General features: G+C 36.2%; 1 protein-coding gene and 1 pseudogene across 2 annotated transcripts in view; one reads left to right on the forward strand and one right to left on the reverse strand.

The window, feature by feature from the left end:
- Positions 1–22,239, forward strand: part of KCNMB2 (potassium calcium-activated channel subfamily M regulatory beta subunit 2) — a 267,751-nt gene that overhangs the window by 77,156 nt on the left and 168,356 nt on the right. The window lies entirely within an intron of this gene.
- On the reverse strand, positions 5,629–8,948 carry LOC139438767 (zinc-regulated GTPase metalloprotein activator 1A pseudogene; annotated as a pseudogene).

Consider the following 22,239-nt stretch of genomic DNA (forward strand, 5'->3'; position numbering starts at 1 on the left):
TGGTTTCAGCCTTGCCTATAAAATGTTTTCAGTTAAAATTAAAATATGGCCTTAATTGCATTCAAGCAACAGGTTGACAGTGCAACTGGTTTGGAAGCTATTTAATTAAAATCACGAATTACTCTGCATCATCTGGGAGGCAGAACCATGTTATTCTGATGCTCCTCCTTCTTCTAGAAATAGGAATAGCATACTGCCTCAAGAAATATATACATCTCAACACAGAGGCTCAACACAGGGCCTTGTCTACTGTTGGGTATGTCCCTCTGTCTCTATCTCCCTGACAAACAGTAACATTGCAGCACAAAGAGTGTATAGATCACAGCAAAAAGACAGCACAGAAAGTGTGCTCTTAAACCTCTTGGATCAAACTATGCTCTTAAACTCCTTAGACCAAACCCATTGTTTGAGCCAATGGTGCAAAGACCAAGGCCAGAGCCCTCAAAAGCCAAAATGAACAGTACATCTTTCTAATGCATGATCTCAGGCAGGAGGGGCAAAGCAAATTTGAGTTTATGCAGCACCTGTGATGCTACAGTCTTCTAGATATTTGAATTGATTCACTCTGTGGGGAAGAGGGACTTTAGACAGTCATTCTCAATCTGACCTGGCATGGAGATGAAACAGGAGGGATGGAGACAAGGGGGGAATGGTGGCACTTGGCCTTGGGCCCTAGTGCACAGTTTGAGCCCAACAGAAAGGAACAATTTTCCTGCCCCAGCTCCTGTGCAGAATATATTGAGGTTCCTGGACTATGGGCATTAAAGGGAATAGAGCTCTATTTGGTGTATGATTTTTCCCCTTTGGTGCATAGCTGAAGACAGCACCCAAAAGAAGGTAATGAATGCTATTCTGTGTGGAAGCCTGGAAAGAGGCCAGCAGTACCCAGTTGTTAAAGACTTGATTGAACAAAGCTCAACAGCCTTGGAGATAAACCAAAATACCTGCCAGGGGAGGAAGCTTAACCAGTCTGCTAAAACTGGTAAGAGCTAACAGCCAGAAAAATCTGGATATACATACTGATGTGTTCTCTTCCCAACAGGTTGGTGAGACCTGGAGATACGCAGGTTACTAACAAGTCTTTTACTAACAATAATATCCCTTACAAAGGTGCATGTATACAAACATTGCACACACACACACAAACACACCTTCCTCACAATGAGCTCAATTTTAGACCAGGCAGAGGAAGAAATAGGAGGCAATTTTAGATGTAGCTTCTATGTAATATTCCTGGGAGGCTCCATTTCCCATGTTCCTATAAATTAGTGGATGACTAATAAGACAATATCATTTGTCATTCTACAGTGTTCTCCACAGCTCTGCCCTGTTTCTGCTGCCAAATTTATTCTTTTTTACAACTTTTAAATCTCATCTAAAGGTCTTGCTTACAAAAATATACACAAATTACAAAAATAAAACCTCTATGGGCAAATTGAAGAAGTAGGTTAAACTATGGCTCTGATCATCAGAAAATAACTCAATTTGGAAAACACACATAAACTGTAAGAAAGAAAAAGTATCTCACAACAAAAGTTTACCCATAGGAAGTGACAGGGATTGAAGGAGAAGGGTCAAGAGAGACTGACTTCATCAGTAGTGTTAGCATTTTTATAACACAAATGAATTCATGCAATAATTGTGTAATGAAAAATATTTAAAGATGAATTTAATACATTTATAAAGAAAATACAAATATTTTTGAGTTTCTAAAAGTAAAGACATTTAAAAGTATAGGTTAATATTATTTTCAAACGTTTCTCCCACAACAGGACAATTAACTATAAGGCCTTTCTCATGGACTAGAATAGAGATCTAGATAATGTTCTTTGGCAAAATCATAAGTATTAAATATGAAATACTTAATATATTTAGTATAATTATAAAACAAATTTAAGTTGTTAGGAAGAAGAAAACATTTATCTAGGGTCTTCTCTGTGCCAGGAGCTCAGCTGAGTGTATTACATACCTATTTAATCCTTACAACAACCTCGAATGCTTGATATTATCACTATTTTAGTTTGCTAGACTGCTGAAAGCAGATACCATAAAATGGGTCAGCTTTAATAATGGGAATTTATTAATTTACAAACTTACAATTTTGAGGCTTTAAGAATGTCCAAATCAAAAAATCATCAAGATGATGTTTTCCTCTCAAAGACTGCCTGTCGGCAATCTTTGGGTCCTCTGCCACAGAGCAGGACACATGGCCACGTCTGCTACTCTCTACTTGCACTGCTGGTTTCTTTGATTTCATCTTCTTGCTTCCCTGTCTTTCTCTCTTTCTCTGTATTCATCCCACTTATAAAGGACTCCAGTAAGAGGATTAAGAGCCATGCTGGGTCACACCTTAATTGAAGTAACCTCATGTAAAGGACTTACTTGTAATAGATTTACACTCACAGGAATGGATTAAATTTAAAAACATGATTTTCTGGGGTACATACAGTTCCAAACCACCACACTGCACCATACATTTTATAAATAAGGAAACTAATCTCAGAGTAAGTACTTTGATTAAGACTACACAGATAAGAAACAGTAAAGCTGGGATGAAAGCTCAGATTTGACTCAAAATATCAACTCACTTTCTACTGGGCAATGTTGCTGCCACAAAATAAGCTTATTTTCCCAACCGTGAATTGAGAGAATGGATTCAGGAGGCAATTGGATGAATATAGAGATAGAGATGTGTATTAATTAGGGTTCTCTAGAGAAACAGAATCAACAGGGAGTATCTATCAATAGCATGCGATTTTATAAGAGTCTCTCATATGAACGTGGGGATGCACAAGTCCAGGTTCCACAGGCAGGCTGCAAACCAGGGCTCTGATCAAAGTCCAATGAAGGTCCTTGATGAGTTTCTGGAAGACACTGGCTGTCCCAAGATGAGCTGGGAAATTCCTCTGAATGCTGAAATCACTTTCCCTTTTAAGGCATTCAACCAATTGGATAAAGCATCACTCATTGCTGATGGCAATCTCCCTGATTGATACAGATGTAATCAGGTATCTATGCAATAAACTCACTGGTGACTCAAGTCCATAAATGTCCTTGTATTACAGTTAGCCCAGTACTTGCTTGACTGAACAACTGGGCACAATTACCTGGCTGAGTCGACACATTAGCCCAACCATCACAAGGTGCTATATAAGAAAAGGATGGAAGGAAGAAGAAGGAAGATCAGGATCAGCAGCCTCACTGGTAGAATCCAAAATAACACAAAAGCAGTAACCAACTTGAGATTATTTCACCAAATAGCCCTTACTACCAAGCACTAGAAACATCCAAGAGATACAAGTGTAACTCCTTTGTTTAAAATTCTGAAAACAAAATTCCAAAAGTCATTTTGATAGCCTTCTCTGATATTTAATCAGCATTAATTTGGGAAAGCTCTTCTTTAAGTTCAATCTAATGGCTTTCTCTTACAATTTGAATGTAATTATGCTTACTAGGCTTTCAGTAGGAATAGGAGAAATGTCAGCCATTGGATGCTTATACACAAACTACATGTAAAGATGGTTAAACTGGAGTTTTATCTGATGCCTTATACATTGTCACTTTTTCGTTTCTATTGAAAATTAAAGAAATTCAAAAATCCAAGATGAACCTTTCCTTCACACTATATGCAAAATTAACACAAAATGGATTAATGACTTAAATACGAGAGGTAAAACTATAAAACCCTTTGAAGAAAACATAACAGAACATCTTCAAGACCTTGAATTTGGCAACAACTTCTCAGATATGATACCAAAAGCATGAACAACAAAAGAAAAACAGATCAAGTGAACTTCATCAAAAGCAAAATCTTTTGGGAGTGGATGTAGCTTAAGTGGTTGAATGTCTGCTTCTCATGTACAAAGTCCCAGGTTCAATGCCTGGTACCTCCTAAAAACAAACAAATGAAAAAAATAACTCATTTGGGAGTGGATGTAGTTCAGTAGTTGAGTGCCTGCTTCCCACATACAAGGTCCTGGGTTCAATATCAGGTACCTCCACATACACACACATACACAAAAATAAAATAAAATAAAAACTTTCGTGCATCAAATGGCATTATCAGGAAGAGGAAAAAATCTTACAAAATGGGAGAAAATATTTGGAGTCACACACCCAATAAGGACCCAATATCCAGAATATATAAGGAAATCCAATAACCCAACAACAACAAAAAAAATTAAGAAAATGGGCAAAGGACCTAAATAGACATCTCTCTAAAGATATATAGATGGCCAATAGCACATGAAAAGATGCTCAATACAACCAGCCACCAGGGAAAAGCAAACCAAAACCAAAGTGAGAAACTGCTTCTCTCACCCACTAGGATGGCTATAATTGAAAAAACAGAAAATAAATGTTAGTGAGTTTGTGGAGAAATCAGAATCCTCCTACACTGCTGATGGAAATGAAAAATGGCTCAGTGGCTGTGGAAAAGAGCATGGCAGCTCCCTAGAAAGCTATACACAGAATTACCATATGACCTGGGCAATTCCACTCCTAGATATAGAATTGAAAACAGGGACTTAAATGGATACTTCTACACACAAGTCCACAGCAGCATCATTCAAAAATAGCCAAAAGGTGGAAACAACCCAAGTGTCCACCCACAGAGGAATGAACAAACAAAACGTAGTATATACATGCGACAGAATACCATTCAGCCATAAAAAGGAATGAAGTACTGACAAATTCAACAGCATGGATAAACCCTGAAGACACGATGCTGAGTGAAATAAGGCAGACACAAAAGGACATACACTGTACAATTCCCTTAACTAGAGGTTAGGAAGGATTGGAGGAGGGCAAATGGGAAGTTATTGCTTAATAGGTACAGAGTTTCTGTTTGAGGTGATTAAAACAGTTTTAGTAATGGATAGTGTTGTTGGTAGCACAACATTGTAAATGCAATTAATGTCACTAAATTGTGCACTAAAAAATGGTTAAAATGGCAAATTTTATGTTTTATATATATAACCACAATAGAAAAGGATGAATTTAGTGCTAGTACTAAAATTTATTCAAAATTAAAAGCTCTGCAATTGAAATCTACAAAATATAATGCAAAATGAATGACTGAAGCTTAATTACACTAACTCCTAGTAAGTCCTAGCACTGACTAAAAGTATGATTTAAATTATTTCTTTGACTTAGATTTCCTCCACTTACAAGTCTCTAATCATACAATCTTTCATTTCCTTTAACAAGAAGTAGGTCATTATTTGTTTTAAAAATTTTAATAACAATATAATCATTATATTTATGTAATTAAGCTCAAGTTCTAAGTAAATAGGGCAATGTTGAAGTTTTATCATCATTATAATAAATATCTTCCAAAGGTAAGAAATTCAGCATCTATGTACTCCAAAGCCAAGTCTGGAATATAATTTTTGTGAAACACCTGTCCCCCGAAAAATTACTTCAGAGGATATTTCGCAGTATGAATGTAAAATGTTTTACAGTGGTGACACCATAATTTATGTATTCTAAAAAATAAATACCTAAAATAGTTAATTGAAATTCACAAGGGAAAATAATGCAAAGGAATAGATGCCTAAACTACACCCAGCAAGAAACTTATTTCCATTTTTGATTATCCAGTCTTTCTGATAAGAAATACTTCTAGTGTTATGGACAAACTTGATCTTCTCTGAAGTATATTGTCCACTGGTTTTCTGTTTCTGTCACAGTAGCTGTAAATAGTTGTGTAAGGATATCCTTATCTAAATTCCTGCCAATAAGGACCAATCTATTTGTCCTCTCAGTGTCATTGTTCCAGCTCCCTGGAGTCTCCTCCAAATCATATAGCTCATGGACATCTTGGACAATCACTTGTTGTGGTTTGTCTTTGATTGACACCACCCCCTTTTTTCATATGACCTCCATGCAGTGATCGTCCTTGTTTCTCACATTCTTTTCCCGCAGGAGATTTTGATGAAGGTGAGGTTGTGTTGCTGGCACATGAGGAAGTTTTTCCTGCAAACTTATTCCAGAGAGACTGTCAAAGACGTGTAGATCTAATAAATTAGAGAGATTAACTTTTGACCTTTGTGTTTCCAAAATTTTTCCTAATCCATTTATTCATCTAATGGTTGTTCTTAATTTGTTTAAATCCTCTTCTGGAACCAAATCTGTTTTATTGATGATGATGATATCTGCCAAAGCAACCTGCCTAGTATCTTCATTGATAAAGCCATCAGCTTTTTCTTCTGATAAATGTTTTAAGTCATATTTTGATATGATCAAGTTATGATACTTATCAAGATAAATATCACTCCCTAATTCAGCATCAACCCAAAACCTAGAAGCTACAGCACCAAGATCTGATAAACCAGTAGTTTCTAACAGTACGTAAGCAAATTTCCCCTTCCACTAGCTGTAAGGCCACTGTCCTTTACTGAACAGCAGAGGCAACCATTTCCATGTTCTAGCCTCTTTTGGTAGAGTTCTCCACCCTGGCTGACAGCTAAGGATTTCTCTACGGCGCTTCCCCAAATCCATTCAAAATAATGGCTACTCTTTTGTTATGTTGCTCTGTCATAACGTAGTTCAGAAACATTGTCTTCCCAGCACGTAAATACCCAGTGATAACTGTGACTGGTATCTTGGTGCCGAGGCCAGATTTTTTTCTCCTCACTTCGCTTCAATGGGAACCAATTGAGGACAATCCTCCTCTGCTTGCTCCTCATCCCTGTCCGCAGCGCCCTTAGCCTGTACCTTCCTGGCTTACTGCGCGCCTCCTCCTCAGTTTAGGAACCGAAAGCAATCGGAAGCCCAAATCCCCAAATTACCTCTTTATCCAGGCTGCTTGGTTAAACCAGGGAGCTGAAAATTTTTACATCCAGATACACACTCTGTGACTCTTTCACAGACCGATTACTCATCTCTGATTCTGCACAGCCATTTTTAAAAATGTATTTTTTCGCATAAAATTATCTTTTGGTTAATTATTGTTACAAAGAGCACTGCATATAAAATGATAAATCATTATAAAAATTCAATTATTGCTCATTACCTATTAACTCATAGTCATTAGTACCACAAACTCAATTATTATTAAACAAAAACTAGAGTTTCATAATTTCATTTACATCACTCACTGTTATTAGAGACCCAGAAAGGATATTTCACCTGTGCACTTTAAACCATACATGATTTGTTCATTATTAACAAACTAATTTAATCTTGGATCACAGGCTTAAAACTAGATACAATGAAAAATTCATTGTTTGAGCATCAATCTGTGACTCAGATGTGACAATAAATTAGGGTTTCGTTTCTTCTAACTTTTCCAGCCCCATCCCAGAAAGTAACAGCGAACTACTTCTCACACAAAACATCCCTCCAAGTTTGATGAATTATGTTTAAGAGAGGCCCATGCCCAAACCAGCGCCCTGTGAGATTAGTGTGTGTTAGGGGCTTTAAAAAGTGATAATCAGAAAGAAAAAGAGCACAGCAAAGTTTGTGAAAACAAAATAGCAGTGGAACTGTTCTCTCAAATAGTTATGAACACATTCTGCTCCATCAGCTCTGCTCATCTCTCTAGCTCCCTAGCACCATAAAATGGAGCGATGTACCTAAATAGCCAGGACAACATATTATAAGTATGCAAACCTCCTCCTCTCAGCTAAGTGGCTTATTTTATTTTAAATCAACAGGTCTTAAATTTGCATTGTCATACTTCAAAACTGTGTATATGAACCTCATTTATTATAGTGTTGATGTGTGAGTAATAAAGTCTTGGAGATGTTTGAGTAAAAGAATGATAAGCTTGAAAATATATTTTTGAAAGGGCATACTGGCTACTTTGAGGTGAATAAGTAGAAAGCAGAACAAGATGGAGAGGGGGCAGCTCAATAAAGTAGAAATCAGATACCAAATGATGGTAATATGAATTAGGGCACTGACACAACCCAGCGTTAAGCAGAATCCCAAGTCCGTGGACCCTGAGAACAGTACTTAAAGATTTCTTGAGAAATATGCTATCTGTTTAATGATCTGTACATTGTCACTTAATGTTATTGTTTAAAATGAGGATCTGATGCAAATTTTTAAAATTCCAACTGTCATTTACTAAGCAGTAAATTGGGAGGACTGAAAGGTAAAAAGGAGTCATAGGTGTCAACTCCACTCCCTCGACTTCTTCATATCTTGAAGTTTCCAATGTTCTTCTATTAATCTTCATGAGAAACAAACACAAAACTAGCCTAGTAACGTGTGTGGGCCACCTGGGGCCTCTTTCCAAGAATTGTCTGTCTCTATTACTGGTGTCTCTTCTGAGCATTGCTTTTCTTTTTCTGAGGTCAGGGATTTCTTGTGACCTAAGTATCTTAGGACACAGGGAAGCCTTGGAGAGAGGTCTATCAGGACACAGAAAAACTGTGGACACTGACAGAGGAGGGGAAAGTGGAATCTTCATCAATATTGATCTTTATTCCTTTATGTGTAAGGTGAAAAATCTGAGGTCCCACATCTTTTGATTCTAATAGTCTATGGGTTGGTGAATCTAAATGATCTAACACAAATAAAATGAAGGTCACACAGGGAAAGATGGTTTATGAAGAAACCACAAACAAACCCACAGAAGATGACAAACAGTCAACCTCAAGAATGATAGAAGAAAACTGAGGCTCATGATAAACCCTGCGTACAATGGTTCTTTTCCTTCTCTGACTCCCATTCCACCTTTCTAACATCGTACTAGACACATCCACCTGGTGTCCTACAAGATAGACTTCAAGCTCATTGAGTCCCACAAACACTTCAGGATTCATCTGGCAATCCTGCTTCTCCCACTGTTTCTATTTCTATTTATGGTAACCAGAACCCTCTTACCCATATATCTTTGAAATTTGTTAGATTCCTCTCTATCCCTAAAAACTCATTCCAACATGGCTCAATCCTGATGATTGTCCTCTTCATCATCCGTACCTCACTTCAGACTTCATTATGGATTGCCACAGTACCTAATGCCTTTACCTCTTCTCTCCTTCTTCCAACCCATTCTGTACACATCTGTCAGAGTTATCTTCTCAAAGGGCAAGCTAGAGCCTATTATTCTTAAACACGTTGAATGACACCTCTTAGCCTGATGAATGAAATCCAAACTCCCTAGACTGCTTTTTGAAATTCCCACAACCTGATCTCAGTCAAGCATTTTGTTTGTTTCCCTCTAATATCTTTCACTTTGCACTCCTAACTTACTGAGTCATATTGTCCTTTCTTTATATTTTTCCTGTTTTTATTCCCTCCCAGATTGCCTTCCCCATCATCTCTACATGTCTAAATCTATTCTTCTGTCAAGATGCCAATCAAGTACCACTTCTTCTCTGAAGCTTTATCATATCCTCCCTCTGGAAACAATCTTTTTGACCTCCAAATACCTACAATGATTTATCTACACCTCTCTTATGGCACTTCTCACTTTAGATTAAAATATTAAAAATTAAAAACAACAGAGGATTGTGGGAAGATGGCAATAGACTAATAGGTAGAGCTGAATGCTCTCACAAAAACAACAGAGAAAAAGCCAAAATCCACCCAATGGACTTCTTTGGGGAGCAGCAGACTAGGACAGTGCTACACAACTCCCAGGAGGGTGAGGGACAGAGAGACAAAGAACCCAAAATGACATACATGAGTTACCAAACCCTGGGGCTGCCAGGAAGGGCTCCCTTTCCCCACCCCCAAGATATTAAGCTAGGGTAAAACCCCTGGCTCATGGTGGCCAACTGAGAGTTGAGCAAACATCTTCCTCCCTGTCAGCTGTCTCAAGGGAAAAGGGAGGAAAAGTTGGGGTGCTTTTCTTCAGTGAATTCAGCCAGCAGAAACTGCTTTGAATCTCTGATCTGGAGATTCAACACAGGAACACAGGAAAGACCAGAGTGAAACACCTCTGTGGAAAGGTGCACTGACTAGTACCATCTGCTGTCTGGTCTGGAAAGTGCATGGACAAAAACTTCCCGCTCTCTGTATTCAACCCTTGGGAGAAAATCTGTGCCCCACTAGTGAGTCCCTGGCCCAATTTTTAAAAGCTGGGAAATTTTAAAGACTGAGAATAAGTTAAACTAAATATCAAAGAAGAGCTGTGGGGAAAAAAAAAAAAAAGAGAGAGAGAAATTAGCCATCAGAGTAAATTCACCAACGTATTCAAATCCCTAGACATCAGCAAAAAATTATAAGCCATACTAGGAAATAGGAAGAGATGGCCCAGCCAAAAGAACCAAACCAAATATCCTGAAGAAATACAGGATTTAATACAATTAATCACTGGTAATCACACAACTTTCCTAAATCACTTCAAAGAATTTAAAGAAGATACAACTAAAGAAATAAAGGATATTAAGAAGACACTGGAAGAGCATAAAGAATAATTTGAAAGCCTACAAAGAAAGCTAACAGACTTTATGAGAATGAAAGACATGAAGGATGAGATTAAAAATACATTAGAGGCACATAAGAGCAGATTTGAATTGCTTGAAGACAGAATTAGTGATTTTGAAGACAGAATATCTGGAAAAGACAGGAGAACAGAAAGAGAAGAGAATGGGCAAATGGAACAGAATCTCGGAGAATTGAATGACAACTCAAAATGCACAAACATTCACATTATTGGTGTCCCAGAAGGAGAAGAGATGGGAAAAGAGGCAAAAAGAATATTTGAGGAAATAATGACTGCAAACTTCCCAACCCTTATGAAGGACATGCATATCAATACCAAGAAGGACACGGACCCCAAACAGAATAACACCAAATAGACCTACCCCGAGGCACCTACTATTCAGAATGACAAATCTCAGAAACAAAGAGAGGATTCTGAAAGCAGCAAAAAAAAAAGCAAAGCATTACATACAAGTGAAACAAGATAAGATTAAGTTCCAACCTCTCATCAGAAAACATGGAGGAGAGAAGAAAGTGGTATGATGTATTTAAGGTACTGAAAGAGAAAATTTGTCAGCCAAGAATTCTGTATACAGCAAAACTGTCCTTCAAAAATGAGGGTGAGTTCAAAGTCTTCACAGACAAACAAAAACTAATAAAATATGTTACCAAAAGACCAGATTTGCAAGAGATACCAAATAGTTGCTGCCACCTGAAAGGAAAACAACAAGGGAGAGAGATTTGGAGAAGAGTTTAGAAATGAAGATTATTAGGCAGGGTAAATTAAAGGATAAGGAGACAGACAATATAATGATATGACAACAGAGAACCAAAGGAAAAAATGGATGAAATAAGAAATGCCTGTATAGTAATAACTCTAAATGTTAATGGATTGAACTCCCCAATCAAAAGACATAGACTGATGGAAGGGATTTTTAAAAATGAGCCATCTATATGTTGTCTACAAGAGACACACCTCAGATGTAAGGACACAACCAGGTAAAAAGTGAAAGGTTGGGAAAAGATATTCCATGCAAATAGTAACCAAAAAAGAACTGGAGTAGACCAGGTAAATGTAAAATAACAACATTATAGTATATGAATATTAATTACTCAGCGCAACTGGCAAATTGTTCCTGTGATCAGTATTCTGTAAATTTGTCATACAAAATAGACATTTGCTTTTATTGAGGAGGGCTGGACAAGAGATATATTTTTGGATACTTCATTTTTTTTAACCCTTTCCCTTTACCCTTTAATACCCATACCCTTTAATAAAAATAATCTATCTGTATCAATAATGATTTATCATGACTACTGTTGAACAAGATTCTGAGTTTTTCTACCTCGTAAAATTATGCATTGGCAAATTGGTATCTGCTGTAATTCATTCCAATAAGATATGAAGAATTCCCAAATAGGAATTTGATTATCTAGAAAGAACTATGGCCTAAATGGAAATTAAATAACAAAACCAATAATTTATTTTATTCTTAGAGATTATTATGCCCATTAGTTAGAGTGGTAACATAAAATTAGAATAACGTTATAATTAATTTCTATTACATTTGAGTTATTATTTATATTTATAAATGTCTGTTGATTTGCCATTTACTTTTTATAATTGATTTTATTAAATTCAACCTGGCCTTGCACTCGTTTAAAATTTGTAATTTTTTTCCATCTATTTTTGTATGTATCTTACAATTTCACAATAAAGGTCTTTTTAACAGCTAAAAAAAAACTGTTTACTATACACTTTGGATAGATCATATGGTATGTGAATATATCTCAATAAAACTGCTTAATAAACAAATAAATAATTGTGCAAGGATAGCCAGAAATAGCAGCTATGTGTGGCAGGGGAAACAGAGAGATTGGAGAGGTCAGGAATTTTCTTGTTTGTTTGTTTGTCTGTTTTCTATTTATTATTATTATTGAAATAATGAAAATGCTTCAATAATGATTAAAGTCATGAATGCACAACTATGTGTTTATACCAAATACCATTGATTGTACACTTCTGATGAGTTGTATGCCTTACTAATCTGTATCAATAAAATTGATTTGCTTAAAAAACAGCAAAATCAACAACAAAAACTTGACAAGAAGGTAAGCTCCTTGAGTAATTAATGTAGAGCCTTGCAATAGCATGACCCAAATTCATGTATAGATTGAACTTGTTGAATGCCTCATGAGAGGAGACAGATATGAAATTACATTTCAGCCATGAGGTATTTTCTCTGAAATTGGAATGAACATATGAATTAGAGAGGTGGCTTGGAGGGGCTGCTCCAGTATAGACTACCAAATTGTTGCAGAAACCCGTCTATATAAATCTTTTAAAACAGTATTAGTCAATCATTGAATTATGGTCCTTCCAAGATTCAAGGACCTGGTTAGATAAACATCTGTGAATTAAAAGAACATCCTCAAATACTGTTTGCTCTATATGACAGAAGCAAGGTTCTGTTAGAATAATTCTAGCTGACATGTATTTATTATGTGCCATGTGATATATTAAAAGATTGACATAAATTACCTCATTTAATTCTCACAACAGTTTGATGAGGTCATATGATTTTCACAATTTTTTCAGGTGTGAATATTGAGGCAATTTTATGTTGAATAAATTGTTTAGGGTTAAAAAGCTAATACATGGAAATCCCAGAAAGTAACTTGACACTAGACAGTACATACTTAACCACTCTACTACACTGTCCCTTGTAAAAGAGAAAGAACATAAACCTTGGAGTTAGACCTGGGTTCAACTCCTGCTTCTTTACTATTAGGTGTGTAGCCTTTAGCAAATTATATAATCTCTTTTGAGACTCACTTCATTAACTACAAAATGGTTAAAATAATAGCTACCTGGCAAAATTCTTAATAGAAATGACAAAATAATCTATGTGGGACTAAGACTCCAGGCTGCTCACCCTCAAGTGTAGCTTTCTCCTTTGGGAAAAAAGGACCCTTCTCATACCTGATTCCAAGTTGTCCTCCCTTCTCTTGTATGCTCTTCCCTGTCCTTCTACTCTCCACAAGTCATACTCACTTCTAAGGCCTCCCAGAGTATTAAAAATGAGACCCACTAAAGCACATTTATACCTACATCCACCACTTAGTTTCATAAAACATCAGCAGAACCTTTGAAGTTTTCTGTACTTTTTGGTCAAATTCTTGTATGTGTGTGCTACAGGGCATTCTCCTACCATTTCTATATGGTGTACAGGATGGAATCAGTGAACAGTGTGAAGATGTATTAGCCTCATGCCTAAGAGTGGAAGGGGGAAAGGTTTCCTCTTGCAGTGATATTATGTAAAGTATCCAGTACAATGCCTGGCCTAGAATAGGAATTCAATAAATATCAGGTATCTCCCCTTGCTCAGAAGTGAAATGCAGCACTGGTGATTAAAATGCTAAAATGAAAGAAATAGCTTGTACTCATTGGACTTTATATATCACATCATACTATAATCCACTGAAATGGGCACAAGATATAAACTCTGTCAATATAAAGCCTCAATGCTTTGAAAGTTTTCTTCCTTTTCTTGTTTATGTATGTTAAAAAAACTTATCTGTATTAAAAATTTTAGTATTATTTACAACCAAAAATTAATTTTAAACTCACAGAGCCAAAGTTGTCATTTTCAAATAAAGATAGACAATTTTTTCTTTCATGGATTGAGATTTTGGTGTTTTACCTAAAACACATTACCAAACTGAAGGTCGCTTAGATTTTCTTCTGTCTTCTAGTAGTTTTGTAGTTTTGTGGTTTGCATTTAGGTCTATGTTCCAATTTTGGTTAATTTTTTGAAAGATGTAAGGTCTTTGTCTAGGTCTATATTTTTTCTTTATGCATATAGATTAACTCGTCTAGTACCATTTGTTGAAAAAACTATCCTTTCTCAAGTGAATCGTCTTTGCTCTTTTGTCAAAGGTCAGCTAACTCTATTTATTTGGGTCGATTTCTGAGCTTTTCATCCTATTCCATTGATTCATGTGCTATTCTTTAGCCAGTGCCACACTCTCTTGGTTACTGTAACTTTAGAGTAAGCCTTGAGATCAGGTAGTATAAGTCCTGCAATATTATTGTTCTTCTTGAGTATTGTGCTAGCTGTCCTAGGCCTTTTGCCTTTCCATATAAATATCAGAATTAATTTGTCATTTTCTACAAAATAGCTTTCTGGGATTTTGATTGGATCTATAGATCAGGTAGGGAAGAATTAATATATCAACAATAATCAGTCTTCTAACCCATGAACACAGAATATCTATCCATTTATTTAGATATTACAGAAATTTTTTTCATAAGAATTTTGTAGTTCTTCACATATGGATCTCCTACATATTTTTGTTAAATTTATACCTAAATATTTCTCTCTTTTTGGTGTGATTGCAAGTGCTATTTTTTTTTTTTTATTTCAAATTCCATTGTTTCATTGCTGGTATTAAGGAAAGCAATGGACTTTTTTTGTACTAACCTTATATTCTGAGGCCTTGCTATACTCGTTTATTAATTCCAGGAATTGTTTTGTCAGTTCTCTGGGGTTTTCTCCATAGATAATAATGTCATCTGCAAACAAAGTTTTATTTCTTCTTTCCCAACCTATATACTTTTTATTTCTTTTTCTTATCTTATTGCACTAGTTAGAATATCCAGTATGATGTTGGATAGGAGTGGTGAGAGAGGACATTTTTGCCTTGTTACTGATCTTAGAGGAAAAGTATCCAGTTTCTTACCATTAGGTAGTTTGGTATCTGTAGGATTTTTGCACATGTTATTTATCAATTGAGGAAATTCTCCTCTAGTCCTCATTTGTTAAAAGAGTTTTTGATCATAAATGGGAAGATTTCATTTTTAAAGTCTCAAAACTTTCTTTTTAATGCTTATTTTTCATCTCTGCATATTTCTAAATTGTGATTTTTTATCCATTTTGTTTTTATACCCTTGTTTGTAGAATGGTATAATTAAGCCATTTGAAGACATCTATAAGTCTAACTAAATAGCTAGGATTTTTCCCCCAGGTTAAATCAATTACTGCAACCATGTACAATAACACAGAGTAGCTTGTTCTAAATGTCTCTAAGATTTATTTGGAGAAAAACTATCAAGAAAGAGCTTCTATTTTTTTACAAGCATGACTTTAACAAATAAATGCTATAGAAATGCATGTATGGGATACTTTATTAGAAATGCAACACAAAAGGAAAGCATTGCCTTTATTAGAAGTTTAAGTTACAAAGAAGTAGTTCCAAAATTTTCTCATTGGGTTTTTACATTAAACCTCCATTATTAACGCAATTTCATGTTCTGTGATTCAAGTTTTCTGTTAAACTCCATTGCTGGTGTGACAATAATGTTGGGTGATCAAGACACTATAGTGTCTTAATCTATCATCAGTTTGAAATCTGACCTGGTGTGCCAGCATACACATGCAGTTGTTGTACCAGTTTGTCTTATTTGGCTCACTTCTTCACAGTCAAATGAGGGCAATGGTCTTTTAGAGAAGTTCATGGTGATATGTTTAAATAAGAGGGTCAGAATATTTGGCTATTCTAAGTGGTGTGGAAATAACCAGCTCCAATTTTCCCCACTTACCCAAATTATTTGACACAATAACTTATTTGCAGAGCCAACCATGTTTTCATGTAGTTAACAGTGAGCAGCAACCATGTGCCAGGTACCATAATGAGAATATAAAGATGAAAAGACAAGTCCCTGTGATATATCCATACCATGGAATACTACTCAGCAATAAAAAGGAATGCACTACTATACTCAATAACTCGGATGAATCTCAAGAAAATTATGCTGAATTTTTAAAAAGCCAATCTCAAAAAAAAAAAAGGACACATACTGCAAATAGCTGAAGTATAGAAATGGAGAATGGCTTTGTAGGTGCCAGACATTAGAATTGGGGTGGAGAGGATGAATGTGTCTATACAGAGGTAGAACAAAGGCTTTTTGTGGTTATAGTACAGGTAAGTGTCATGACTGTGGGGATGGTTATGCAAAACTACACATGTGATTAAATTGTATAGAACTGTGTGTGTGTGCACGCACACACACACAAATGCATGTATAGGTGGTCTAACCTGAATAAGCTCTATGGATTGTGCCAGTGCCAAGTTCTTAATTTTGATATTGTACTCTATTTATATAAGATATTAACATTGGGAAAGACTGGTGGAAGGGTACACAGGACTTCCCTGTACAATTCTTTTCAGCCTCCAGTGAATCTGTAATTATTTTAAAATAAAATATTTTAAATAGACAAGATCCCTGCCATCTAGGGATTTAAAGCCAGGTCTCCTCAGTCTTCACAGCCAATAGGGTCCAGTGCAGAAATGAGTCAAATTCCAGGCCTTCCAGCCCCACCCTCTCAGAGACTAGCCCTGTTATTTTGGGGAGCCTTCAGGGATTTCTCAAAAGTTCCCCATTCCTCCCTTCTCAATGGCCATCACCTGCTATTCCCAGTGCCCAATTCTCAGAGCCATCATTGAACACATCAAGTCTTTCTCAATACTGTCAGCCCTGAAGGGTTCATACCTTGTCTATGCTGCTGCTGGAGAAGTAGGTAACACTGTCCTCTCCATTTCTCTTCACACCCTACACCTTTAGACATCCAAACAACAGCATTCTTGCAGACAACATCCCCCAGTACAAATTAAGCACATGGATATACATCCCTGAGGGTCCATGAGTTCCATTTCATCACCAAGTGTGCCTGGTGGTCAGAAGTCCTGTTAGGGTCTAATAGAAATGGCTATGGCCCCTGGTCAAGGCTTAGATAAAACACCTAAACTTGAGTACCTAAATCAGGGATGTCTTCCACAAAGGTGGTGCTTGAGCTGAGACTTTAAGGAAAAGACTCATTTTGTACCTTACTAGTAGGATCAATCAAATCAATACTTGGTTGCCACAGCAAAAAAAAAAAAAAGTCAATGCATCTTTTTGAAGAAAAGGGCCATGATTCACATGGCAGGTGGCAACACAGGTGTCCTGGAGGCTTTGAGATGAGCTTGTGCTGAAGCCTCATACTGGCTGTCAAGAATGTCTGTGCAGTGGCATCCCCTCATGCAGCAGAGACCCTGAGGAGGTGGAAGCCGAGACCATGTGGGCAAGGGGTGCATAGCTGCACATTTACTTTTAACAGAAGGAAAGGTATTCAGCTATTTCATCACTCTAATAACTGCTGGGGTGGGAGGGACAGGTGTTTTATGGGGTCCTACTAGATTACAATATAATGAAGACAGTTGCATTTTTCCCCTCACTGGGAGTAAGAGGCCCCCAGCTATGGCTTCTATTTGCATGTCTTAACCTGCATCTAAAGGTATCAACACTTTTCAAAGAAAGCTTCTTATTTGAATATAAGAAAATGTGATTTGAATCACAAAGGGTGAAGGTGGCCTGGAAACATGCATTTCCTGAGAACATCTGTGTCCTAGCCTAGATGGCAGTCAGGGAAAGACAATTTCAAGATCACAGGGAAGTCAAACAGCTGTAGGGCAAAGCCCATGGCACATCACCACCTGTGCTGGGCAGGAAACACTTCAGGCTCTGGGAACAGGCAAGTATCTGGCAATGGCTCAACATCTGCAACACAGGTTGTAACGAATAATCAGACACGTTAATTTGTTTCCTCCAAATTATAAAGCTTGCTTTAACTCCTGGCTTCATTCTGGCCCAGACTTAGTATAATCTAGCTATGAGGGAAAGGAAAGAGTAGAGCAGGCTGGGTCTCGGGGGGGACAAATAGCATCTGTTGCTCTGACTTAAAAGAGGATGTAAAGGAAACAGCTATGGGGCAGTGGGTGTTGATGCTAAAACCCAGGGAAAACCTATGACACTTGCTGTAAAGAGGTGGAGATCTGCCAGTGTTAGTGCTGCTAAAGATCCTTCAGGCCAGCAGATGCGGAAATCAGTTAGAGAGGAGGGCAGAAGAGAGGTGGTAGAAGCACCCTCTGGCATCAATCTCCCAAACCACAAATCTGGATAGTAAGTTAATAGTATGACCTTGATCTGGCCATGGTGGCATAATTCATTAAGGCACACTTATCCTCTAACTAATAAAAACAACTTCAATAAAAACTATGCCAGCTACACAGACACATTATCTTTTTTAAAAAGTATTTTCAATAATAAAATTCATTATATAATCATATATTAATCTCTTAAATCAACCTCCCATATATATTATTGTTGGATAAATGTTAGAAAGTATTAGGGAAAACAAATATGATCTTACAGCTCTACTGTAACTGAAAGTAGATGTAATTTAAAGAGACAGATATAAAGTATGTTTATATTTTTATTCTATTGCATCAATTTATAATCCATCCAGTTTTAACTAAGGCCCAGCTTTCCTTCTGATTGACCTCTCTGGTTTGCAGGTATACTGATGACACTTGAAAGGGTATGCTAAAGGGAGAAGAGTCCTAGTAGGCAGCTAAAGTTCATTACTTGTGTGTTCTTTCCATCTTTTCACTTTTGTTTTCTAGAAATACACTTAAGGCAAATTTGAGACTAAAATGGATGCAAAAATAGTGTAGCTCTTTTCTATAAGTATCTAACAATGTCGTGTAGCCAAAGACTTTTGGAATCAGAAGGACCAGAGTTAAAATCCTAGTTCCACCACTTATAGGACTTATAAGAAAAGTTACTTAACTCTCTGAGAAAGCGTACATCATATGTGTTTTGAAGATTAAATAAGAACATGTTATTCACCTACAACATATCAAGTGCTTAATCATGGTTAAATAGCTTTCATTTCACGTTCCTTTGAATAACCAAGTCAGTCAGTTTATTTGTTCGTTTGTTTAGTAAACCTGTATTAAGCACCTGTCATGGGCTCTAGGTGCTGGAATTATAGAAATGAACAAGATAGACACAATCCTGACCACCTTTATGGATGTAGTTGTTTCCACAAAAAAGATATGTTCAAGCCCTAACACTGGTGTGTCGTGTGTTCTTTATTTTTACTTTTTATTTTGAAATACTTTCAAAATTCCAGGACAGTTACAAAAATAATATTTACCCCATACAGAGAATTCATCATATCCCTAGCCCATCTCTCCTGATACCCAAATCTATCACTTTTAACATTTTGCATGTATTTGCCATACCTTTCTATCTGTACATTTAATCTGACTTTCAATCCATTTTCTGAAAGCTTGGTTAGGATGTATACATTATGTTCCTTAAAAAATTAATACTGCCACATACACTTCCTAAGACCAAGATTATTCAAATTCAAGATATTTAACATGGATATAAAGCTTACAGTGCATACACCGATTCTGCCAAATGACCCAGTAATAGCCATTTGAGCCTCTTCTCCTCCCTTGATAGATCCCATCCAGGATCTCGCATTGAATGTAATTGTCATTGTCTCTTTTGTTGATATTCCTTCTTCTTTTTTCAACTGTGGAATCATATATAAAACATAAACTTTCCCATCTCAACCATTTCTAAGTATACCATCAAATGGAATTAATCACACAATATTGTAGTACCCTCACAACCTTCAATTACTAGAACTTTTCCATCCTCTTAAACAGAAACCCTATACCCATTATATGCTAACTCTCCATTCCCCCTGCCTGCAACCCTGGCAACCTGTACTCTAACTTTCGTCTCTTTGAGCTTGCATATTTGCCAATATTTTCTTTATACTTACCATGGATCTTAAATTTAGCATTCTAAATCAATAGCAAACTTAATTCAATAGAATACACAAACCATGTTCCTATGCCCCTCTGTCCTCCTACCTTTAGGTAGTTCTTGTTACAAAATACATGCTTATACATGTTTGTGCTCATGATTATACATTATGAGTCCAAAACCACTGATTTATCATTACATCTTATGCATTTACCTTTTAGATCTTGTAGGAAATAAAAAGTGGAGTTACAAATTTATATTTACCCATGTCTTTACCCTCACTGAAGATCATATGCCACAGTGTCTACATGGGTTTATCCTGTTTAGAGTTTGTTGGGTGTCTTGGATGTACATATTCATGTCTTTCATTAAGTTTGGGTTTAATGTTACTGTTAGATTGCTGCATCAATTTCCAAGTCCATGCATCCTTGCTAAGGTTGTGCCTTTATTAATTTAAAGTGCTAATATTTGTCAGTCTGATGGCTATAGAATGGTATTTCATTTCAACTTACATTTCTCTAAATAATTTTGAAATTGTTCACATCTTAATATGATTATTAAATTAACCATATTTCCCAGTTCATGGCACACAAGTATCCCATCCTCTAAATTGCTTAATCATAGCCTTTGCTTAAATTTCTATTAGGTTTCTTGCAATTTCTTACTAATTTGGAGTCCCTATATAGTTGAGATGTTAATATCCTTTGTTATACACTTTGCAAATAACTTCTCCCAGTTTTCTTCTATTATCTTTGTATTTTGCTCTTTAATGTATTTTACTATTCTTATTTAGGTCTTAATTCAATTAGAGACTTTTTAATGTATGGTATGAAGTAGGGAATCCAACTTTACCTTTTTTCCCATATAAGGGCCAATTCTCCCAATATCATCTACAAAATAATCTACCTTCTCTCCACTATTTGCAAAGCTATTTATAACATATTATTGTGACTTTATGTTTTAGTACCATATAAGTAAATTCTCCCTCTTTGCTCATTTTAAAAATTCATCTTAGTTATTGGTGGACCTTTAGTTCTCTATATACTTGATTTTTTGGAACCCAGGACCTTGTACATGGGAAGCCAGTACTCAACCACTGAGCCATATTGGCTTCCATGAGTTGTTGTTCTTCATTTGTTTTGCTTGTTGTTTGTTTGTTTGTTTTCAGGAGGTACTGGGAACTGAACCCGGGATCTCCCATGTGGGAGGTAGGCACTCAACGGCTTGAGTCACATCTGCTCCCTCTATATATTTTTGAGAATCAACTTGTCAACTTTCCCCCAAAAAATTCTTCAGGTATATTAATTGAATTTACATCAATAGATTAATTTGGGGACTACTGACATTTATAATAACACCTCTCTGTAAACACAGTATTATCACTCCCTTTATTATGTTTCTTTTCTATTCTTTAATGGGATTTTACACTTTCTCCTTAATGATCAATGTGTTCTTTTTTGGGCATAATTCCTATGAAGATACTTCTTTATTCATAGTCCCTTAATGAAACTGTGTTTTCTATATTTGGCTATTTGATTATTGCTAATGTTAAAAAAAACTACCATTGATTTTTTATGTTACTCTTGTATCTTTGCTAAACATTCTTGCTAGTTTTCAGTTTGTAAATTATTTTTTGATTATGGCATTTCAAATAATAACAAATCTGTCTCTCGCTTTCCAATCCTTATTCCTTTCATTTATTTTCTTATTTCATAGCCAAGGACTCCTTGTATTATGTTGAACAGTAGTGGAGATAGTGATCATCCCTGCCTTGTATCTGTCCTTAAACCATTTCCACTAGGCCTGATGCTTGCTGGAGTCTTTTGGCATGTACCTTTGATAAAACTAAGGAAGACTTGGCTATTTTAGAGAGTCATTTTATATCATAAACAACCATTGAAATTTATCAAATATTTCTTAACAACATGGCTTTAACAAAAGTAACCACTGAGAGCATTGTACAATTCTTCACCATTCATTAATGTATTGAGTTATGTTCATATATTGTTCCTGTTAAATCATGTCTTTAGGATCGAATCAGGCTTGATTACGATTTTTTAAAATACACAGTTGGATCTGCCTGGCTAATCTTCCTTTTACAATTTCTTTGCATTGACAACCGCCAGTGAAACTGAACTATAAGTTTTGTGTGTACTGTTGTTACCTGTCTTGAGTTTCAGGATTATATTAGT

The sequence above is a fragment of the Dasypus novemcinctus genome, chromosome 4 (genome assembly GCF_030445035.2).
Source record: "Dasypus novemcinctus isolate mDasNov1 chromosome 4, mDasNov1.1.hap2, whole genome shotgun sequence".
Taxonomy (NCBI): Eukaryota; Metazoa; Chordata; class Mammalia; order Cingulata; family Dasypodidae; genus Dasypus; species Dasypus novemcinctus.